This window comes from Aquarana catesbeiana, linkage group LG04, assembly GCF_042186555.1.
Source record: "Aquarana catesbeiana isolate 2022-GZ linkage group LG04, ASM4218655v1, whole genome shotgun sequence".
Lineage (NCBI taxonomy): Eukaryota > Metazoa > Chordata > Amphibia > Anura > Ranidae > Aquarana > Aquarana catesbeiana.
Window position 1 is genome coordinate 547,511,873 of NC_133327.1, and position 18,258 is coordinate 547,530,130.

General features: G+C 44.6%; 1 protein-coding gene across 4 annotated transcripts in view; it reads right to left on the minus strand.

Moving 5' to 3' along the window:
* Positions 1 to 18,258, minus strand: part of TIAM2 (TIAM Rac1 associated GEF 2) — a 432,210-nt gene that overhangs the window by 286,618 nt on the left and 127,334 nt on the right. Inside the window, exon 1 of one of the 4 annotated variants that reach the window (XM_073627925.1) lies at positions 5,197 to 5,317. The exons of 2 other annotated variants lie outside the window; for them this stretch is intronic. The gene's annotated coding sequence lies outside the window, so the exon portion shown is untranslated. Of the gene's footprint in view, positions 1 to 5,196; positions 5,318 to 18,258 lie in introns of those variants that run through there. One more of the 4 variants, XM_073627923.1, reaches the window with a different exon arrangement.

Here is an 18,258-nt window from a genome sequence, read left to right on the forward strand (position 1 = left end):
CTTACATACTTTGTGTTGAGCTTTAGTTGAACGCAGCAAGAACTGTTGATGTGTAATTACACTGCAGGTAAAACAGATCAAACACAGCCTTTTCCTTTATTTTGTGTCCAAGTGCATGCATTTGATGGCAGCGTTCATCAATAGCTCCCATCTACATGAGAACATAAAGAGTTACACAATGGTTGCTGCAAGACTACAAATAAGTCAACTGACCCTCAAATAAATTGGGTGAAAATTCAGTTCAATTTATCCAATCATGTGAAAAGCAAATTCCTGTTCACTTGAATAGCCAATCACGTGCAGATGAAAGTAAAGATTTAATAACTGCAGTGAATACTCAGTTTATTAAGTATACATTCTTAAAAACCTTCTGTGTGTAGCAGCCATCCCAGCACCCTCTAATTACTTACCTGAGCCCCTTCTCTCTCCAGCGATGTTCACGAGTGTCTTAGTCATCCAGGACACTCCTGATTGGCTGAAAGACAGCAGCGGCGCCATTGGCTCAATGTCACAGCAGCAGCACCGCCATTGGCTGTCAATCAAAGTCAGTCAGCTAATCAGGGGAGAGGGGCCGGTTCAGGGCTCTGTGTCTGAATGGACACACAGGACAGTGACTCGGCTCCAGTGCCCCCATAAGAAGCTGCTGACTGTGGAGGCACTCAATAGGAGGGAGGGGACAGGAGTAGCAAAGAGGCACCCAAGAAGAGGAGGATCCAGTCTGCTCTGTGAAAAACCAACTGTACAGGTAAGTACAACATGTTTATTTATTTTTTTTTTTTTTTTAAACAAGTCTTTACAATCACTTTAAAACCCAACTCCATCATCAGTTCTTTGACTGACTCATAGTGAATGCTTGGGTACATTCTATATACTATATTAACCACTTGACCTCCGGAAGGTTTACCTTCATGGCTATTTTTTGCAATATGGCACTGCATTATTTTAATCACTTGCCCACTGGGCACTTACACCCCCTTCCTGCCCAGACCAATTTTCAGCTTTCAGTTCTGTTGCACTTTGAATGACAACATTGTACCCAAATGGTCAGATGAAACCAAAATTGAACTTTTTGGGCTAAAAGCAAAACGCTATGTGTGGCGCAAAACTAACACTGCACATCAGCCTGAACACACCACCCCCCACCGTGAAACATGGTGGTGGCACCATGTTATGGGGATGCTTTTCTGCAGCAGGGACAGGGAAGCTGGTCAGAGTTGATGGGAAAATGAATGGAGCCAAATACAGGGCTATCTTAGAAAAAAACCTGTTAGAGTTGAGACTGGGGCGGAGGTTCCCCTTCCAGCAGGACAACGACCCTAAACATACAGCCAGAGCTACAATGGAATGGTTTAGATCAAAGCATAGTCACAGGTTAGAATGGCCCAGTCAAAATCCTGATCTAAATCCAATTGAGAATCTGTGGCAAGACATGAAAATTGCTGTTCACAGACACTCTCCATTCAATCTGACAGAGCTTGAGCTATTTTGGGCAAAAATGTCACTCTCTAGATAAAAGCTGGTAGAGACATCCACAAAAAGACTTGAAGCCGTAATTGCAGTAAAAGGTGGTTCTACAAAGTATTGACTCAGGGGGGCTGAATACAAATTCACACCACACTTTTCACATATTTATTTGTAAAAAAAAATGAAAACCATTTGTCATTTTCCTTCCACTTCACAATTATGTGCCACTTTGTGTTGGTCTATCACATAAAATCCCAATAAAATATATTTACGTTTTTGGTTGTAACATTACAAAATGTGGAAAATTTCAAGGGGTATGAATACTTTTTTCAAGGCACTGTATGTGGTGCCTACTGGCACATTGAGGCATAACCCACCTGGGCACTCATGTAATTAAAAAAAAAGTTTAATACCACTTTAATATGGTCCTATTTACAGAAATGAAGAAAAGAAAAATGGAAGGGGGGCTGTGGCCTACAGCGTGGTCTACAGTGACCAACCAGGCATCTTGAGTAAAAGATGAAATGTCTCACTATGGGCTGCAACTACAACGTTGTGCCTTTTCCTTTTCCTGGGTTTTATAATGTTTTTATACAAATCTAATCCTTTTTCACCTATGAAATTCAGTAGCATATCTATTTAGTCTCCATCTTGAAATTTAAAAGCAGAAGCCACAGTGAGATGTTGCTCCAGATTTGTTCCCTCTCCTATTGATTTTACTTAGCGTTTTCAGAGAACACCAAAGATTTCGGAGGTTTGAACTTCTCCATCTCTATACGGCACATGTTTTCTATCAGCGTAAATGTCCTTTTATTAAAGAGCAAGTCTTCTTAGGTTAATCACAGTTCAGTTTCCCTTGCTTATTGACATCTGGCTTCTAATATAAGAGCACCTGTACTATACTGCAGAATACCATCTGGCATGCTCTTTTCATAAAGACCGTCACTATAATAAGGTGCACAGGATTTCTAAGGACTCCTACCCACATTTTAAGCTACATTGTATACCAGCAACAAAACCTTGGGCTGCTTTGTTACAACAGGACATATTGCATCAATTCAGGGTCCCATAAACTGTAGCAGAAATTCAGAAATCTATGATCACTCAAAGCTAGAATGTAAAACAACCTTGCCCGAACAGAGAAAAATCTGAATTTTAGAATTACCGGGTCTTGTTATAAAATTCAATCCCATCGAGCTGAAACTGTCTGCAATACACAAATATAGTAAAATAGTAACAAAATATAGCAGAATGTGTTTTGGAGAACATGGGAATGGATTAGAACTCCTGTCAGGTTTTTATTCACACCGGAGCGACTTCTCATGCGATTTGACAGGTTAAGTCGCATGACAAGTCACACCCTATTGTCAGCAATGACATTGTTTAAAGTGGTTGTAAACCCTTACAGACCACTTTGTGCTACAGGTAAGCCTATAATAAGGTTTACCTGTAGCTACCCTGGATATCTCCCAAACCTGCACAGTTTAGGAGATATCCCCTGTATTTGTATGTGCCGACATCATGGGCACTGACACAAACTGAAGCAATGGCACGTATGTGCTGTTGTTTCAGTGAGTGTGCCGTTACCACGCGAATGCGCGGGATTGACGTCATCAGGGCTCCGGCCAATCACAGCGCCAGAGCCGTGATACCCGGAAGTAACCCCCGGGAGTGATGTCGCCAGCCGGTGCTGTGTACGGGCAACGCAGCGAGGGCTTCGATCTCAGGTGAGTATTACATAATCAGCTGGTATGCTATGCATACTAACTCATTATGCCTTTGTCTTGCAGGTGTTAGTTTTTTGTTTTTTTTTCCAAAGTGGGTTTACAACCACTTTAAGGCTGGGTTCACACTGTGTGTGTGGTGCAGGTCACAGCAGGGGGTACGGTGCGTCACCCGTTCACCGTTTCAGGTCCGAATTAGGTCATAATTTTTCGGATCTGAAATGGAGCCAAAGACACACAAGACCCTTCTGCTGAGATGCCCGAACTGGCTCCATTGAGAGCCGGTTACACTCCCCTGTAATGCGAATTGGATGCGGGGAAACCCGCTTCCAATTCACAATAGTGTGAACCCAGCCTATAAAAGTGACTCCAACTTTGTGGTGCCGCACCGATTTGAAAAAGAAGTTCCTGCACTACTTTTGCCGATTTCAGGTGACACAGTCACTTGCGTGGACATCTATGCATGGAGCCGCACAGATGCCTTCGAAGTCGCACCTGAAGTCGCACTGACATGCAGCTTTCCAATCGTGGGATTTCAGATGAAGCTGCACGATTTCAAAGCCACATTCAATGTGAATGAGGGCTTAGACAGATTCACCTGCTCTATTTTCCTGTTTACCACCATAAGGAAAATCCCAATAATTTGGGTTGGCACCAGAACAGGAATAGAGGGGGATCTTCCAAAAGTGACACTAGTTCTGAAGATCCCGGTCACAACCAAGGATTCCCTCAGTTTGGAGGAATTCTTCTCACTTTTCTGTTCTGGCTATGGACAGAAAGTGAAGGGAAATTTCCCCAACAGGACAAAGATGGCAAAAAAACTGGCAGGGGTTAGAACCCCCCTAAGGCCGACCATACGCGGAGCAAATTTCTTTCCTGCAACAATGGGTTGCAGGAAGGAAATTTGCTTGATTCCCCCATCAACACAGATAGTGTTGATGTGGGAATCCCTCCCTGCCAGACTATTGTCTTCTCCCAGCGGGCGTTGGAAGCTGTGCCTGTCGGGAGAAGACAGTGATTATTGCTATAGCAGCAGCTTGCGATAATCGTAAACTAATCCAGCAGGCTGGTTGTACCCAAGTTGATCGATACAAGTTGACTTAGTACATTCAGCCTGCCCATTAATGATTTGAATCTTTTATGCTTTAGTTTGTATGTAAAATTGTTATCAATAAAAGAGGTTGCACAAAGCATGTACAGTATATCAATGACACTGTTATTGGGGCAAAGCAAAAGACTGGTAAAATGTCATTAAACGCACATCATTAAAAACGACATGCTATATTACACGCTGTTCATACTTGCTCGGTCACTATGGGATTTGTTTTCTGTAAAAAAAAAAATAAAAAATGTCTGATCTTGCTGATCACTGTCCCTTCCTCCTTGTCTGTGCCCAGCTGCAGCCCGAGATTGTGTAGACCAGCCATTGCCACATCTTCTGAGCATGCTCCAGTTTCAGTTTCGCTTTCCTTCTTTTTCTTATCTGTGCAGCGCAGATGTCTATAGAGTCACACATGGGGCATATTCAAAGGGATAAAGCAGTCCACTTACTACCTCCCTCCTCCACTATGTCCACTAAACAGCTCAACACTATAGGAGTGGGATATTACATGTTGATTGGTGGAGGCATCACCTCCCTGTAATTCTAAGCACATACAAACAATAAACACAGGCTGGAAGGGCATAAAACATACCATCAGATAGCCTGCACCATGTTTTTGCTCAAAATACTAAAGATTAGAGTTCAAATACATATTTGTAACATGTATTTAATATTAATTAATTAATTGACCAGCAGCAGAGGGCTAGAAGCTCCTCCCACTGATATTTCCTGCAAATAGGCTGGAAAAGAGCTGGGTCACATGACAGCTGTATATAGATTATTAAATAAGGGACTTAGATTTTTTTTTTATTCAAATAAATACAATGCCATCATCCATATACATAGAGGGGATAATATTAATTAAACAATGTTTGTTTAGTATCTCTTTAAATAAAACTGTCTTACTATTACAGATTGATGAAAAGAAACTCCATGTGAGCGTTCAAGTGTAACAAAGCATGGCAAGAAGTCTTGAGAGCAAGAAGGCTTATTGACAAGTCAAATCCATACGGTGCCCAAAGTCCACTCGCTGCTTTGCAACCCTCTTCAGAGTGGGAAAAATCTATGATCCTAAACAAAAAAACAACACACAAAGGGGCATCAGGCTAAAGTAGTGTATACACCAGCACTATACACCAGCAGATTGAATGAAAAATATAATTGTGGATGCAGGTAGGGATGCAGGAGCAGATACCGAGAACTTTTCACGAGTACTGGTACTCGTGAAAATGTTCCCGATACAGAAACCAATACTTTGTGGTGCGATTTGAATCCATACAAAATGAAAGGGTGCAAATCGCACTGCAAAGAATCACATTCCATTTGAACAGAAATGCAGTGAGATTCCTGTCCGAATCACATGTGGTTTCTGCACTTCTCCTGTGTGAACCCAGTTCTGAGATCACTATCACAAGCCTGGATTAACACAAGAGTGGTGGGGAAACCACATGCCATTCAGACAGGAATCGCACCTCACTCCTGTTCAAACTGCACACAATTCTGTGTATGGATGCAAATCGCGCCAAAAACTATTGGTACTCAATATCGGCGAGTACTTGACCAAAAGTATCGGTACTTGTACTCACCGATAAATAAAGGTTATTGGTGCATCCCTAGATGCAGGAATCTACCCCACTGCGGTATTGTATTCTGACAGCAAGGACTCTCCCCCTGCCAGAATACACAGACCAGCACTGCAGCCATTGCCTGCAAGCAGTGATCGAATGCTGGTTTTCCAGCAGGACCGTTCGACAGAAGACGGTTGTTAGCCTGGCTACTGTTAAACAGACAGAGGTACACACAAAGCGAAATTCAGCCAGCTCCTGCTGAACCGGCTGATTTTCAATGTACCCTACTTGATGCATTCTCTCTAGCACCATTTAATGTAAACATTGATGGGCACTGATAGGCTGCCTTTATAGGCACTGGTAGGCTGCATTGATGGGCACTGGTAGGCTGCATTTGATGGGCGCTGGTAGGCTGCATTTGATGGGCGCTGGTGAGGCTGCATTTGATGGGCGCTGGTGAGGCTGCATTTGATGGGCGCTGGTGAGGCTGCATTTGATGGGTGGTGGTGGGCTGCATTTGGTGGGAGCTTCATTAAAAATATGGGGTATACATGGGCAGGGCAAGGGGGGTGGATTCAGGGGTGGAGCCAATGGGGGGGGGGGGGCAAAATTAGGTTTTGCCTAGGGTGTCAAAAATCCTTGCACCAGCTCTGTACTCACAAGAGATGTAAGTACATGAACATGTAATAAATCCTGTAGCAGGGTCTCCTGGACCTCCAGGACCTGGATAACCATTGAGGAAGACCATATGACACAATGCAAGAAGGCTAACATGTTTCAAGGGATAATAGCCCCTTTCTCAGAGCTCAAGGAAATATTAACATGAAATATTCAGATGACATGACTAATAAAAATATAATACCTTGTTTAACAAACTGAATTTTTTTTTTTCTGCCTAAGTGTGAGTCTTCGATCACACCAAATGCGGCTTTGAAATCGTGCGACTTCCCTTGATATGGCACGATTTCTAAGGCGCACGTTAATGCAACTTGGAAGACATATGTGTGACTTCATGCATAGAGGTCTATGCAAGTCGCACCTGAATTTGCAAAAAGTAGAACTACTTTCAATATTGGTGTGACACACTGACCACTTTATTAGGTACACCTTGCTAGTACCGGGCTGGACCCCCCTTTTGACTTCAGAAATGCCTTAATTCTTTATGGGTTAGATTCAACAAGATGTTGGAAACATTCCTCAGAGATTTTGGTCCATAATGACACGATAGCATCACGCCGTTGCTGCAGATTTGTTGGCTGCACATCCATAATGCGAACTGCCGTTCCACCACATCCTAAAGGTGCTCTATGGGATTGAGATTTGGTGATTGTGGAGGCCATTGGTGTACAGTGAACTCATTGTCATGTTCAGGAAAACAGTTTGATATGATTTTCTTTTTTTTTTCGATCCTTTTTTTTTTAATGCCATGTGACAGTGGCACTGATATGCAGCACTGATGACCACTGAGAGGTGGCACTGATGAGGCGTGGACTGTGTCAGGAGTTTTTTTATTTTTTATTACAATTCTATTTTTTTATACTTTTTTACATTTTCTTCCATACAACTGCCGCTCACTGGATATTTTCTCTTTTTCAGACCATTCTATGTAAACCCTGGAGATGGTTGTGCGTGGAAATCCCAGTAGATCACCAATAACCATGCCACGTTAAAAGTCACTTAAATCCCCTTTCTTTCCCATTCTGAGGCTCAGTTTGAGCACACACACGCCTAAATGCAATGAGTTGCTGTTATGTGATTGGCTGATTAGCACTTTGTGTTAACACGCAATTGAACAGATGTACCTAATAAAGTGGCCAGTGAGTGTATATAGAAAGGACGCAAAAAGGCACCCTAGGCCTCTTTCACACGGACGATCCGTTCAGGTCCTCCTGTCAGTTTTTTAGGCGGACCTGAACGGATGCTCCATAGACCTCTATGGAGCGTCAGATGTCAGCGGTGACATGTCCGCTGACATCCAACCTGCTCTGATCCGAAAAAGTGTGATGGAGGAAAAACCTACTTTTCCATCCATCTGCGGATCGGATCGGGTGACGACGGACTCTATGGTCCTTCTTCATTCGATCCCCCATAGGGGAGATCGGCGCTCTGACAGGTCCATCCCTGCACTATGTGCAGAGACGGACCTGTCATCTGCCTGCACAGCGGGGATCAATGGAGCGATCCCCTGCTGAGCAGAGCGGGCTCCGTCCACGGACACGTCCGTGTGAAGGAGCCCTAAGGAGGGTGTTACACATTTGCTAGGATCAAATCTCATGCTTCATTTATAAGAACAAGTTTTAAAATTCCATCAGGTAAATCTGATATGTAACAAATGAATGCACAAACCATTTAGCTTGGGAGTCATAAGCCATCCTACAGACAGCACAACACCTGATATTTCCCACAGCTGTACAGAATGTTCTTACTGCCAAAGTGATGTCAGAAGGGATTGTACAGACCTGTGATCTGTCCTACAGGGAAACACACATACTTTACTTATCCTGTGATGGGCCTTGTACCAAGTAAGTGTATAGTAAATCTCAACAAAGGAAGGATTTGCTATTGTACAGGGAATCTCAAGATATGTTAATTGTGCCTAAGCTATAGCTTGAAAAAGTACCCCTTGTCTACAAATTCTACTGAAAAACAACAATGAACTCCTTGGGATGTCAAGAAAAAAAAAAACAAACAGTTTCCCCCCATCTACACAAGTACGGTGGATGGAGGAATCCCCCTGCTGGAACATTGTATTCTGGCAGCAAGACTCTCCATACAACAAAAATTTCTGATCAGTGGCTGTAGCCGCTGAACGATGAAGGTTTTCCGACATGATCATTTAACAGAATTTGATCTCATGATTGATTTCTGTCAAACAGGGAGGGCCACGCACATAGCGAAATTCGGTCAGTCCCTGCTGAACCAGCTGAATTTTGATATGTCTGTGCCCTGCCTAAGATTTGTTGATGCTGCACTTGTTCTCCTGAGGGCTTGCTGGAGAGAAAGCTGCATCTGAGCACTGCAATACACGAATCTCTGTGCTTCTACTTCATTTATTGTGATTGCCTGCTGCTTCTTGATCATTACCCCGCTGGTTTTCTGGGCACCAGTCATAGGGGAACAGCTCTGACATGAGGAAGCAAAGCTCTAGTCCTCTGCCGAGATGGCCATCTCCACATACAGACAAATGGGCAAATTTATTATAGAGCTGAGAAATTGCATACAATCTATACATGGACTTTATATCTTCTTTAACTCTACTGCATTTTCCCATTCAGGATCACATAGTCTGTGGAATGTCTCTGAAACTCCACCCCAACTTAGCAGCCCCTTGAACCTGGAAACCACAGTGTTCCCCATCCTTGTCTCAACAGAACAATAATATAACTGTCCACATTCTAGATGCAGCAATGTAGTATCCTTGCAATGTTTACTCCCAAGCGCTTAACAGTGTCTCCCCTCTCAACTCAGCATTGCCCCTGCAAATACACTTTTCTCCCATCCCCAGCTGGGCAGCTGTATTTCCCCCAAAATATAATTTTACCACCATCCCCAGCTCAATAGTACACCGGAAATACAACCATACCCCATCTGGTTGCTATGTGTTACTGCCCTCTGTACATCCCTGTTAGCATTTGCATTGGACGACGTCTTTCTTATGAAGAAACAGGTAAGGTAGAGCCTGGCGTGTGACATCCTCGTAACATTAGAAACGGAGCAGAGTGCGTCCATCTTTCGGGTTGGAAACTTCTCTATGAGAGTAGCAATACTGTTTTTTAACTACAATCACGTGCGTGGCTTTTTTTACACTAAATAAACCTTTTAAGTAACATATTGCACTATGAACAGGCTGTATCTGCTTTATTGAGATATAGCACTCTGATGATTGGTGATAGAGTGTTGAAATTCCTCTGCATGAGTATTGGAGACTGTAAAGAAATATACCTGATGGGTTACCTGAGAAGGGGAATCGTGATTGGAGCCATGTGGAGATCACCAATGTGTGTTGGTGAATAGGAATAGAGATCTCGAGTTGAAACCGCCACCTCCACCATGAAAACTCACAGCCTCTTACTAGAAGCAATCACCAATGGGGTGGTCAATTGCTTCTAGTAAGAGGCAGTGAGTGTTCATGGTGGAGGTGGCGGGTTCAGCTCGGGTTCTCTTTTCCCATTCACCCTACTAAGGACTGAGTGTTTTCCTTTAAAGAAAAGGGACATTTTTGTGCACTTTAGCTTTAACTTGGGATCTCTAATCCCATTCACCCTATTAAGGACTGAGTGTCTCCTTTTAAAGCAAAAAGGACATTTTCTGTGCTTTTTGGTTTAAAAAAGAAAGTGCTGCATCTTTATAGTTTGTATTCTTTGTTTGTGACCAACAAATGTGCTAGCAGCTTTTAGCATCCAGTTGGTCTAAGCGCAGATATTGTTTTGCAATTTGTTCTTGGAATTTGCATTGGGACTAAAGACTAAGCATGGAAGTACAGTAAGGGCTTATTCACACTATGTCAGCTAAACTGTTCTGCATCAACACAGGCTCAATGCAAAAGTACATAAAAAACAATGTATAGCACCGTCCCCACACAGCATACACTCGCGCCCATGCACACTGGTGAAAGTAAGCCCTAAATGTGATCTACAGGAGATACTGCAACATTAGCTGGCTAGCCTGCTGGTCACCATGGCAATGTTATTGCAGCAGCGAGAATGCCGCAGGACAGAACAAAATTCTAAGGGAAGCAAGGATTCTTCACAAATAAACACATACATTTAAAAATGAAAAATGTTTGTATTATTTAACACTACCAGCAACTAATCCGTAAAAATAGGTCTGGATGACAATCAATGTACAGACAACGAATACAAATGGAATGTACAATCTTCTAAGCTGCAGTCTTTTTTTTTTTTTTTTTCTTGAGTGCATGGAGATTCCTCCATGCACTCAAACAAGAAGAATGAAGGAATCCCCCCCCCCCCACATTACATTCTGACAGTGGGACTCAGTGCTGTCAGAATACACTGATCAGAGGTTGCAGTTGATTGGAAGCAGCCATTAGTCAATGAAAATTTTCCAATATGTCCCTGCAATATAAACTGAGCAAACGATCAATTTCTTTTGTACAAGGCTGGCCACACATTGATCAAAATTTGACCAGTCCCTGCTAAACCTACTCAACTGCAATCAGTGTATGGACAGCTTTAGGCCTCATTCACATGGGTGTAACTATGCGTAGGCCTGTGCGAAGGACCGTCGTTGCTGCAACGGGATGCACAAGTGTTCCATGCATGTACACGCAGGCAATCCCATTCATGTCAGTTTGACAGCCATGCAGGTGCATGTTTCGGAATGCAGACAGTGTGCATTTGATTAACATGCACCTGCATGGCTGTCAAACTGAGTGTCCATACAGCCATTGTGACCCTGTAGACATGAATGCGACTGCCTGCACGTAAATGCAAAAACACCCGTGCATGGGTGTGTGCATAGGTACACCTGTGGGCATGAGGCCTTACACAGGCCTACAGCACAGCCAGCCAGGTGACCTACACACGATCCATAAATCATCCGAAAAATACCCCTTTCGAAAGCAATTGTACGAAAATCGGATCGTTAGTACAGAGCTGACAGTTCATCCGATATTATCCAATTGAACAAGCACGAAAATTATTCTCATTCGATACCAGATCGTATGATTTTCATTTAGAGACAAATATATTTTTATTGTACATAATAAAATATAAGAACAGTTGAGGTACAGTATCTCAGGAAAGTTAGTACACCCCTCACATTTTTGTATATTTTATTATATCTTTTCATGTGACAACACTGAAGAAATGACACTTTGCTACAATGTAAAGTAGTGAGTGTACAGCTTGTATAACAGTGTAAATGTGCTGTCCCTTCAAAATAACTCAACACACAGCTATTAATGTTTAAACCGCTGGCAACAAAAGTGAGTACACCCCTAAGTGAAAATGTCCAAATTGGGCCCAAAGTGTCAATATTTTGTGTGGCCACCATTATTTTCCAGCACTGCCTTAACCCTCTTGGGCATGGAGTCCTCTTCCACTCCTCCATGACGACATCATGGAGCTGGAGGATGTTAGAGACCTTGCACTCCTCCACCTTCCGTTTGAGGATGCTCCACAGATGCTCAATAGTGTTTAGGTCTGGAGACATGCTTGGCCAGTCAATCACCTTTACCCTTAGCATTTTTAGCAAAGCAGGGGTCGTTTTGGAGAGAGTTCTTTGCCATGAGGTGCCATGTTGAACTGCCAGTGACCAGTATGAAAGAGTGAGAGCGATAACACCAAATTTAACAACCTGCTCCCCATTCACACCTGAGACCTTGTAACACTAATGAGTCACATGACACCAGGGAGGAATTTTCGTAACTTTAGTAAGCTCTTCATGTTCGATATACGACTAGCATGCAAAAAAAATAAAAAAAACAGACGATCTGTTGTCCGATTTTCGGATCGTGTGTACGGGGCATAAGTAATCTCTTTGGAGTGACTTGCTCCCACTTCCTGTTGTGGCTATGGGACAGGAAGTGAAGGAAAATCTCCCAAAATGCACACAGTTGGCTAAAAAAAAAAAAAAAACTGACAGGGGTTATCATCCCCTTGCTCTATCCAAAATAAAAAAAATAAATTGCCTCCTGTTTGCTTGGATTTCACCTTTAAGCAAAAAAAGATGGTCTGCATTGTCTGATTTTCCTTGAGAGTTGTACCCGTGTCACTTTCCCATAAACGTGATCTGCTAGTATACTAAACAAGTGTTTTGTTGAAATGTGATAGGCTGCTTTTCAAACTGGTTTGGCAGCTAGAGGCTCCTGTGCTTTGTTTTGACTCTAATATTGAAAGATGCCTTGGGACTTCAGCTCCTAAAAGGGTGATATGCTGCAGCACAATCAACAAGAGGACACTTTAACATCTGCCAAAGTGTCTCTCTGCCCCAACACATCCCACTAGATTGATGGAGTATTGTTTAAGCTGTCAAGTCCCCAAAGGTTTGAATTATACATCAATTCAGCAGGGAGCTTTTCCAACACACAGCGTCCAATCACAGACCGGTGCTCCTAGGTAACCGGAAACACGTGCTGAAATCAACAAACACTGGAAAAGTCACATTTTAGATTTGCCCCTTTTTCTGATTTTTCGAACCAAATCTTTTGCACGCATTATCTTAATTACACAAAATACGAACTGTGGGACTTACAAAAAAACTAAACCAGAAAAAAATAAAATGTTGTGGGGGAGCATTTATACCATAATTCACCTTTTTTTGCATTGAGGCACGTTGCATTAGGAAGACTATTTATAATGAATGGACTGTCAACATATATAGTGTGCTCTAGCAATGGGTTGCAATCTAAAAATATATCACAATGCACTGCAATACACACATCTGTTACTGCAGGCACGATGGTATAAAAAAGTCCTAATCTGAGTCCATGGCTTCTGTATGTATGCATGTAATGTAATTGTAACATGCTGCTTTTTGCAGCTTTTCAGCTAAATATCTAGTATGCAGTTACACTGTATGATTTTTTTTTTTTTTTTATTCTTACCCAAAAATGAGAAGTCTAGTATTTTTTTTTTTTTTTTGGACAGAGTGGGGGAAGGGTTAGAAAAGGGTTCACATCAGGTTTTTGACCTATTTCTGGAGCTTTTCTGCCCAGGGTGGCACCAGTTACAGGGAAAGAAAGTTAGTTTTACTAAACCCAGGACCCTGCATTCACTATATCTGGTCTCCCATAGTACACAGAAATGCAATTGTTTTAGTAAATATAAACTTCTATATACCTTTTCTCATCAGCAGTTAGAGCAGTCTTGTGATTTCTATCAGTGTCTGGTTAAAGTAGAATCACGTATAGGCAAAAAAATATATATATTTTTGGATAGAGCAAGGGAGGGTTATAACCCCTGTCAGATTTTTTTCACCATCTGTGTCCCATTACGATGATTTCCCTTCATTTCCTGTCCCATAGCCAAACAGGAAGTGAGAGGAAATCCCTGTAAATCAAGGGAATTCCTTGGGGACCCCCAGGTCACCAGAGCTAGTGTACCCATTGGAAGATTCCCCCTCTATTACTTTTCTGGGAATAACCCAACATTTGGGTAATTTGTCTTATGCAGCGTACACACGAGCGGACTTTTCGACCGGACTGGTCCGCCGGACCGATTCCGGCGGACAATCTGATCGTGTGTGGCCTTCATCAGACCTTCAGCGGACTTTTCCAGTCGAAAAATCTGACGGACCTTAGATTTGAAACATGCTTCAAATCTTTCCGACGGACTCGAGACCGGTCAAAAAATCCGCTCGTCTGTATGCTAGTCCGACGGACGAAAACCCACGCTAGGGCAGATATTGGCTACTGGCTATCAACTTCCTTATTTTAGTCCGGTCGTACATCATCGCGTATGAATCCGTCGGACTTTGGTGTGATTGTGTGTAGGCAAGTCCGTTCGTTCAAAAGTCCGTCGGAAGTCCGTCAAAAGTCTGCCGAAAGTCCGCCGGAATGGCCGTCGGACTTTTGTTGCCAAAAAGTCCGCTCGTGTGTACGCGGCCTTAGGTCCCTTTCACACTTGTGCGACCTGTCTTGCAACTGCAAAGTCATACCCCATGATTTTCAATGAGTACCGTTCATATCTGTGCGACTTCATGTTTCTGCGACTTCAAAGCAGTCTCTGCACTACTTTGGTCTGACTTTGATGCGACTTGAGGTCCATAGACCTCAAGATTACACAGGCATTGCTTCAAGTCGCGTATGAAAGGGGCCTTTCTTTCTCTTTCAATGAAAATGGTAAACAAGACAAATAGAGAGTGTGGATCTCCTTAACGGGGGGCGCAGAACGGAATAAAAACTGACAGATGTACTAATCCCTCTCCACCCTATCCAAAACTAAATAAAAAGGTTTGCCTTTAGTTATACTTTAAAGCTTGTAGGAGGAGTTTTCATTCATTCTGATTGTCCTATGAGGCTGCAGGACCCCTGACCCTCTGTCTGGACAGTGCTGATTGGCCCTGTGCTGATCACATGCATCCTCCCAAGAAAAAAAAAAAAAAACTCTCTAGCAATACACACCAAACTGAGTGTGTACAGCTTGCCCCCAAGGCTCTGTCCTATCTCTGGGAGGATCAGAGAAGACAGGTTCAAACAGCCTTTTTTACACAATGCAGATGATTAACCCCTTAGGTTCCACAGTGAATATAACAAGCATGCTTTACTGCATATACAGACTGATTTTACTGTTGTTGCCTCAGGGGTCGCACTTGAGACCTCTCGGATCAAGAAAGTTGACCACCATTTCACTGGTGTGTGGAGATGTACTGTATATGAAATTGATAACTGCATTTCTTCTTATCCTTAGCAAAACCAACAGTTGTAAGAAGCTGTGCTCGTACCAGGATGTGACAACAGCAGATGGGATTCCACTCAAATTGAAAATATCTTTTTAATACAGATTTCTATTAATTATTAATTCCCCACTGAAGATATTTTGATTTGTACATTTTTCAACAATAGTCTCATCTCATTTTATGTCTTGCATAGAACTGATTTTCCACATTCAAAAGCAAAATATGGAAATGTATCCCCTTTCATTTTGATCATTCTGCCAACCTTAGTGACCAGTGTCTAAAAGATGTCAGTCCTTGTCAGCTTTCTTAGCGTCAGATGGTGATAGTTTAGGATGCAGTATATGGCCTTTGGTCCACTGTAGAGCCTGGGGGTGGTGGTGGTATTGTACTCTAGTGTCTAACTCTAATCTATAACTTTCATTCATAGCGTGGGAAGGAAATTATAACAGCCAAAGCCACACGTTTGGAAAATTCACAAATTGATGCCTACAGATATGTCATTAACTAGGGACATAACTACAGTCACATGAAAGTGTGTGAGCCTTCTGTGGTCCAGCAACACAGAGGGCCTTATATAGTCTGGCCGCATAATGCTTTATCCAGACAGATGTAACACACAGTGAAGTCGTTTTGATAAAAAGAATATATAGATATCGGAAGAGCCTCTACAACATCCCTACAAGAGGACTCTTTATGCTGCAATTTTACATGTTTTACAGAACACAGATCAAAGTAAGGAGACTGCCTGCTCTTTAGATTTTCGTTGGTGAGTAGAATCTCCCTTACATTGTCGACAAGGCCTATTTTGTTTAACAAAACCATATATTAAGCTACATAGACCTTGAAAGCTTGTGAAGAACGCTGGATTTCAACCATGTAACCTTTGGATGGGCACTTTTACTAAGCTGCTATGAGCAGATCTTTATGTCCACATCAGTGGCGGCCCGTTCATTAGGGGTGCCCGGGCACTGCCCCCTCTATCCATGCAACCCCCTATATGTATAATAGATAGATTTATGCACAGGTGTTTTTTGAAGCACCTGATTAGAGTCATAGGCTCTAATAGGCTTCAAAATAGGGTGGGCTCGTGGCGCAGAGCATTGCGCCATGAGCCCACCCAGGTGTTACAACAGCGAATATTCATTCATTGAAATACTGATCCTCATTCCGGCCAATCAGAAGCGAGTGTGAGACCTGTTTTCCGATTGGCCGAAAAGAAAAGACTCCCGATTGGGCGCCAAGGGGCAGGGAGGAAACAGAAGCCGCCGCCACTGTGATGACCCATGGAGAGCAGAGGAACGGGAAGCTGCCGTGATGACACATAGAGAGCAGGGGAATGGGAGGCCGCCGGCACCGTGATGACCCATGCAGAGCAGGGGAACTGGAGGCCGCCGCCGCCATGATGACCCATGGAGAGCAGGGGAATGGGAGGCCGCCGGCGTCGTGATGACCCATGGAGAGCAGGGGAATGGGAGGCCGCCGGCACCGTGATGACCCATGGAGAGCAGGGGAACGGGAGGCCGCCGGCGCCGTGATGACCCATGGAGAGCAGGGGAATGGGAGGCCGCTGGCGCCGTGATGACCCATGGAGAGCTGGGGAATGGGAGGCCGCCGGCACCGTGATGACCCATGGAGAGCAGGGGAACGGGAGGCCGCCGGCGCCGTGATGACCCATGGAGAGCAGGGGAATGGGAGGCCGCCGGCGCCGTGATGACCCATGGAGAGCAGGAGAATGGGAGGCCGCCGGCACCGTGATGACCCATGGAGAGCAGGGGAATGGGAGGCCGCTGGCACCGTGATGACCCATGGAGAGCAGGGGAATGGGAGGCCGCCGGCGCCGTGATTACCCATGGAGAGCAGGGGAATGGGAGGCCGCCGCCGCCGCCGTGATGACCCATGGAGAGCAGGGGAACGGGAGGTTGACAGTGACAGTAGGGCAGTGGACGGTGTCAGTAGGGCAGTGGCTGGTGTCAGTACGGCAGGTGACAGTGGCAGTAGGGCAGTAGCTGGTGGCAGTAGGGCAGTTGCTGGTGACAGTAGAGCAGGTGACAGTGACTGGTGTCAGTAGGGCAGTGGATGGTGTCAGTAGGGCAGTGGCTGGTGTCAGTAGGGCAGGTGACAGTGGCAGCTGGACAGTGGCTGGTGTCAGTAGGGCAGGTGACAGTGACAGTAGGGCAGTGGCTGTTGTCAGTAGGGCAGTGGCTGGTGTCAGTAAGGCAGGTGACAGTGACAGTAGGGCAGTGGCTGTTGTCAGTAGGGCAGTGGCTGGTGTCAGTAGGGCAGGTGGCAGTGGCTGGTGTCAGTAGGGCAGGTGACAGTGGCATCAGGTCAGTGGCTGGTGTCAGTAGGGCAGGTGACAGTGACAGTAGGGCAGTGGCTGTTGTCAGTAGGGCAGTGGCTGGTGTCAGTAAGGCAGGTGACAGTGACAGTAGGGCAGTGGCTGTTGTCAGTAGGGCAGTGGCTGGTGTCAGTAGGGCAGGTGGCAGTGGCTGGTGTCAGTAGGGCAGGTGACAGTGGCATCAGGTCAGTGGCTGGTGGCAGTAGGGCAGGTGGCAGTGGCAGCAAGGCAGTGGCTGGTGACAGGTGAGAGTGGCAGCAGGGCAGTGGCTGGTGGCAGTAGGGCAGGTGACAGTGGCAGCAGGGCAGTGGCTGTTGGCAGTAGGGCAAGTGACAGTGCCAGTAGGGCAGTGGCTGGTGGTAGTAGGGAAGGTGACAGTTGCAGTAAGGCAGGTGACAGTGGCAGTAAGGCAGTGGCTGGTGGCAGTAGGACAGGTGACAGTGGCAGCAGGGCAGTGGCTGGTGGCAGTAGGGAAGGTAACAGTGGCAGTAAGGCAGTGGCTGGTGGTAGTAGAGCAGGTGACAGTGGCAGCTGGGCAGTGGCTGGTGACAGTAGAGCAGGTGACAGTGGCAGTAAGGCAGTGGCTGGTGATAGTAGGACAAGTAATAGTGGCAGTAAGGCAGTGGCAGTAGGGCAGGTGACAATGGCAGCAGGGCAGTGGCTGGTAACTTTCCATACTAACAAGCTGGTGATTGGTTG